Consider the following 6,600-nt stretch of genomic DNA (forward strand, 5'->3'; position numbering starts at 1 on the left):
ACATGGAGGTTCTTGATCCACTTGGAGTGAAGTTTAGTACATGGAGATAAGAATGGATCAATTCACATTCTTCTGCATGCTGACCTCCAATTGAACCAGCACCATTTGTTGAAAAGGCTATCTTTTTTTCCACTGGATGTTTTCGGCTCCTTTGTCGAAGATCAAGTGATCATAGGTGTGTGGATTCATTTCTGTGTCTTCAATTCTATTCCATTGGGCCACTTGTCTGTCACTGTGCCAATACCATGCAGTTTTTAACACTATTGCTCTGTAGTATTGCTTGAAGTCAGGGATACTGATTCCTCCAGAATTTCTTTTGTTGTTGAGAATAGTTTTAGCTATCCTGGGTTTTTCGTTATTCCAGATGAATTTGAGAATTGCTTTTTCTAACTCTGTGAAGAACTGAGTTGGGATTTTGATGGGGATTGCATTGAATCTGTAGATTGCTTTTGGCAAGATGGTCATTTTAACTATATTAATCCTGCCGATCCACAAGCATGGCAGATTTTTCCATTTTCTGAGATCTTCTTCGATTTCCTTCTTCAGAGACCTGAAGTTCTTGTTGTATAGATCTTTCACTTGTTTGGTTAGAGTCACACCAAGATACTTTATATTGTTTGTGGCTATTGTGAAGGGTGTCATTTCCCTAACTTCTTTCTCAGCCTGCTTATCCTTTGAGTATAGGAAGGCAACTGATTTGCTTAAGTTGATTTTATAACCAGCCACTTTGCTGAAGTTGTTTATCAGCTGTAGGAGTTCTCTGTTGGGGGTTTTCAGGTCACTTAAGTAGTCTATCATGTCATCTACAAATAGTGATAATTTGACTTCTTCCTTTCCAATTTGTATCCCCTTGACCTCCTTATATTGTCTAATTGCTCTAGCTAGAACTTCAATTACTATATTGAAAAGATATGGAGAGAGAGGACAGCCTTGTCTAGTCCTTGATTTTAGTGGGATTGCTTAAAGTTTCTCTCCGTTTAGTTTGATGTTGGCTACCAGTTTGCTGTATATTGCTTTTACTATGTTTAGGTATGGGCCTTGAATTTCTGTTCTTTCCAAGAGTTTTAGCATGAAAGGATGCTGAATTTTGTCAAATGCTTTTTCTGCATCTAATGAGATGATCATATGGTTTTTTTTCTTTGAGTTTGTTTATGTAGTGGATAGCATTGATGGATTTCCTTATATTGAACCATCTCTGCATCCCTGGGATGAAGCCTACTTGATCATGTTGGACGATCGTTTTTTATGTGTTCTTGGATTCAGTTAGCAAGGATTTTATTAAGTATTTTTGCATCAATATTCATAAGGGAAATTGGCCTGAAGTTCTTTCTTTGTTGGATCTTTGTGTGGTTTTGATATCAGCGTAATTGTGGCTTCATAGAATGAGTTGGGTAGAGTTCCTTCTGTTTCTATTTTGTGGAATAGTTTGAAGAGTATTGTTGTTAGGTCTTCTATGAAGGTCTGATAGAATTCTGCACTGAAGCCATCTGGTCCCGTGCTTTTTTTGGTTGGGAAAGTCTCTATGACCCTTTTTATTTCTTGAGGTGTTATGGGACTGTTTAGATGATCTATTTGATCCTGATTTAGTTTTGGATCTAAATCAAAGGGTATCTGTCTAGGAAACTGTCCATTTCCTCCAGATTCTCCAGTTGTGTTGAGTATAGGCTTTTGTAGTAGGATCTAATGATTTTTTGAATTTCCTCAGTTTCTGTTGTTATATATCCCTTTTCATTTCTAAGTTTGTTAATCTGTATACTGTCTCTGTGCCGTTTGGTTAGTCTGGCTAAGGGTTTATCTATCTTGTTGATTTTCTCAAAAAAACAGCTCCTGGTTTTGTTGATTCGTTGTATGGTTCTCTTTGTTTCTACTTGATTGATTTCGGTCCTGAGTTCGATGATTTCCTGCCTTCTACTCCTCCTGGGTGAAATAGCTTCTTTTTGTTCCAGGGCTTTCAGGTGTGTCATTAAGCTGTTAGTGTATGCTCTCTCCATTTTCTTTTTGGAGGCACTCATGGCTATGAGTATTCCTCTTAGCACTGCTTTCATTGTGTTCCATAGATTTGGGTATGTTGCGTCTTCATTTTCATTAAGTTCTAAAAAGTCTTTAATTTCTTTCTTTATTTCTTCCTTGACCAAGGTATCATTGAGTAGAATATTGTTCAGTTTCCAAGTGTATGTGGGTTTTCTGTTGTTTTGTTGCTATTGAAGACCACTTTTACTCCATAGTGATCTGATAGGAGGCCAAGGATCTTCTAGCTTTCATAGTCTCAGGTGAGAAGTCTGGTGTGATTCTGATAGGTCTTCCTTTATATGTTTCTTGGCCTTTTTCTCTTACTGCCTTAATATTCTTTCTTTGTTTAATACATTTGGGGTCTTGATTATTATGTGATGGGAAGTATTTCTGTTCTGATCCAGTCTGTTTGGGGTTCTGTAGGCTCTCTTGTTTTTCTGATGTGATGGGGTATCCAGGACAATTGGGTTCAGATGCTGCCATATTGCCTTGATTTCTGTTAGTGATGTTCCTGTGTTTGCCTTTTGCCATCTAGCTCTCACTGGTGTTAGTTGGTCTTGTCAATGCTGGACTCACCAGTGCAAGCTGCCTCTTCCCAGCTGGCCTCTGGTGCACAGCTGACCTCCTGCACTGCCTGGAGACAGGGTGCTGTGGCCCAGGCTGTTCAGATCCTGAAGCAGTCATTTGAAGGCTCCCGCCAGGGCCTGCTGGAGTCAGCAGAGCACACTGACTCCTCCAAGCTGGCCTTCAGGGTGCCCCTCTGGCCTCTTGCAGGACTTGGAGATGTGGTGTTGTAACTCAGGCTGTTCTGGATCCCGAAGTGGAGATCTGAAGGCTCCCGCCAGAGGTCTCAGGACTGGAACCTAAGCTCTGTGGTGCTGACCCACTGGAGCAAGCTGTGTGCTTGAAAATTGTCATTTTTAATGTGTTTTTCTATGTATCTTTTCTATTTTATCTGAAATATTTTCCATGTAAAATTTTAATTTTATCAGAGTGTTTTTACTTCCGTTTTCAATAAAACAGAAAAGCAAAAAAAAATAATTCAAGAACTCAAAATAAATACAATACCCTTATAAACCACAATTTGGGAGGGAGAAGAAAGAAAATAGCTTACACAACATCCATTTTAAAGGAAATGTTAGTTTTATAGCTATTCACTTTGGGAAAAGGGGTATACCAGACTTTTTGGCTCCAAATCCTACAACTTCATACAAAAGTAAACTTATTTCAAGAAGTAATATAAGAAATATTTAAGTTGTATCTTTAAAATAAAGGTCATGTTTTAACAAATGGAAAGAAGCAGCTTTGTAAAGGAATCCTTTATGATGAGGGGCAACTGGATGTTCGGAAATACCTTCATCATACCAGATGATTGTCATAATTGGTTATGCCTTCCACAAAATTACCGTATTTATTCACATAAAATCGTGAACAGAATTTTATAGCAAATTAATAAATCTGACAGATCCAGAATGTCAATGAAGGCAATGGTAATAACGAAGACATAAATGTCTTATAAGAAAGAAAAAGGAATTCTTAAGAAGATTAGAAATTTCTTTAAAATCTCTGAAAATTTGTTGCTGAGAATCATAGGATCAGTGAGAATATTTAAGTAGCATAAACAGTAATAGACATTCCATTTGTTTTTCTGTCTATTTACCAACATTCCTTATCTTTATACTTAAATAATGTTAAATGAGACACACTGGCCTTGCTGGAGCAGGCTGAAGAAACTGCTAAGAGATGCATCTGCACTGAGCTTACAGGACCAGAGGAAGCTGAACCAAATGACAGAAAACCTTCAGTTGTCCTCAGCTGTGTCTCTCTTGTCTTGGAGTGAGATGAAGAGAAAGAATCTTTATTTTTCCAGATGTTAACAGATTTCCTTTTATTCCCCAGGGGGCCTGCCCTTTTCTGAATCTATTGTCCCTTGAGGCGGTGATGAAGTTCCAATACCAGCAAGATAAACTTCAAAAAAGGAAGACCAAACTCCCTTTAAGGGAAGCATCATTACCATCTACAGGTACATACTGAGACTCTTGTGCTGAATGAGTTAAATGTAACCCCAGTTCTGGGACTCTGCTTGTGATGCTCACCAGTTTTTTCAAACTCTCTGAGCTTCAGTTTACAAATTGTTTAAAGGTAATTTTTCTCATTGGATTGAAGTGATGCTATGATAAAATAAATTGGCTTATATTTGTTAAAAAACAGCTATCGTTTATCAACTTAATATGTCACATACTACCACAGATGAGGCATTCTTTTATGCACTCAATTATACAAGTAAAAAAAAAGCAGATATGATTCCTGTCCTTATATGGCTTGTATTTTACTTATTTATTTCATTAGAAATGGGTTCTCACAGTACAGGATATTCTTGCATTCACTATGTAACTGAGGATGACTTTGAACTTCTAGACATCCTGTCTTGACTTACCAGGTACTGAGATCTTTGCAGAGGAGCATGCCCAATGTATGTAGTGTAGTATGTCGAACCAGATCTTCATGTATGCTACGCAAGCACACTACCAACAGAGGTACATCCCCAGTCCAAATCTCATTCCATATTTAGTGGTATCTCCTAGCAGACTAGCACTAAATAAGACCCTATTGCCTCTAAAAATCCAGGTGTCCAGAAATAAAACACTATGGGGGCCCCCAAGCACCTAGCAGTTAGTATTAAATTTATCATACTTAGTTGTCATGTTTTATGCTGATCATTCTCTAAGAAATTGTTTTTGATGAAGCCAATCATCTGTTCAGGACAGAAATTGAATGGAATTAGATTATTATTTTTAGCAAGCTTAATTATTTTTTTTGTATGAACCCCCTATGTTGTTGTAGCTATAGCTGGAGCTTGTATCCTATGCTGTGAGACATTGGTGTGGGTTTTACAAGGAGGAGGGTGAATTTCTTTTTTTTAAATTTTATTTTATTTTTTACTTATTCACTTCACATCCCACTCACTGATCCTCTTCCTTTTTTGAGAGAGAGAGAGAGACAGAGAGACAGAGACAGAGACAGAGAGATAGAGAGAGACCTTTGGGAAGGCCATGGGCTATTTTGTTCAATTTTTAAAGGATTTTTAAAAATTATATTTTATTTATTTCATGTGTGTGGGTGTGAGTGTGCACGTGCCACAGTGCACACAGGGAGGTCAGAGAACAATTCTGGGGAGTTGGTTTTCTTGTGCCGCGTTCACCACATGGAACACAGAGATGGAAAGCAGATTGTCAGGATTGGCCACAAGACAATCCTCACGTTTGCCCACTGAATCATTCTGATTGCACCTCTTGGTCATTTGTAGTTTCTGCAGAAATTGCGACCAAGGTCTTGGTAATCTTTGTTTTGTTCTTGTAATAGGAGGCAACGGAACATAACCCTTTCCTTGAACTGTTGTTTGCTTTTGCTTTTCTTTCTGTTTAATGAGGAGACCATGAACACGGCTGCCCCACACCCGAAATTTATGCAGTTGAATTTCCTGTATGTGAGAAAATTGCAGGGTCAGTGCATCAGACTGCAGGAGATGGGTCTTACCTGGAGAACGCTGTCTTCTCAGCCCAGCCATCCCTTGCAGGGGAGCATTACTGATTGGTTGGTAAGGCAGGGCCTTGCTCTGTAGCACATGCTGGCTTTGAACTTGTGATCTTCTCCCTGCCTCATTCTTCTCACAGCAGGATTTAGGATGTCAATTTCAAAAGTATATTAAATACACTTAATTGGCAGGAAAACATCTTTATTTTTGAAATATGTCTGACATGAAATGAACTTTTAAAAATTTTTTTTATTTTTTTATTTTTTTCAGGTCCCAATTCTTTCTTTTTTTTCTTTTTTTTTATTCGATATAATTTTTATTTACATTTCAAATGGTTTCCCCTTTCCTGGCTCCTCACTCCCCAAAAGTCCCATAAGCCCTCTTCCCTCCCCCTGTTCCTCCATCCACCCCTTCCCACTTCCCTGTTCTGATATTGCCCTATACTGCTGCACTGAGCCTTTCCAGAACCAGAGGCTACTCCTCCGTACTTCTTGGACATCATTTGATATGTGGATTATGTCTTGGGTATTCCAAGTTTCTAGGCTAATATCCACTTATCAGTGAGTGCATACCATGATTGATCTTCTGAGACTGGGTTACCTCACTTAGTTATGATGTTTTCCAGCTCCATCCATTTGTCTAAGAATTTCATGAATTCAATGTTTCCAATGGCTGAATAGTACTCCATTTGTATATATACCACATTTTTTTGTATCCGTTCCTCCATTGAGGGACATCTGGGTTCTTTCCAGCTTCTGGCTATTATAAATGGGGCTGCTATAGAATTTTTACCTGAAGAACTTCAGATGGCTGAGGAGCATCTTAAAAAATGTTCAACATCATTAGTCATTAGGGAAATGCAAATCAAAACAACCCTGAGATTTCACCTCACACCAGTCTGAATGGCTAAGATTAAAAACTCAGGAGACAGCAGGTGTTGGCGAGGATGTGGAGAAAGAGGAACACTCCTCCACTGCTGGTGGGGTTGCAAATTGGTACAACCACTCTGGAAATCAGTCTGGTGGTTCCTCAGAAAACTGGGCACGTCACTTCTG

The sequence above is a fragment of the Apodemus sylvaticus genome, chromosome 1 (assembly GCF_947179515.1).
Source record: "Apodemus sylvaticus chromosome 1, mApoSyl1.1, whole genome shotgun sequence".
Taxonomy (NCBI): Eukaryota; Metazoa; Chordata; class Mammalia; order Rodentia; family Muridae; genus Apodemus; species Apodemus sylvaticus.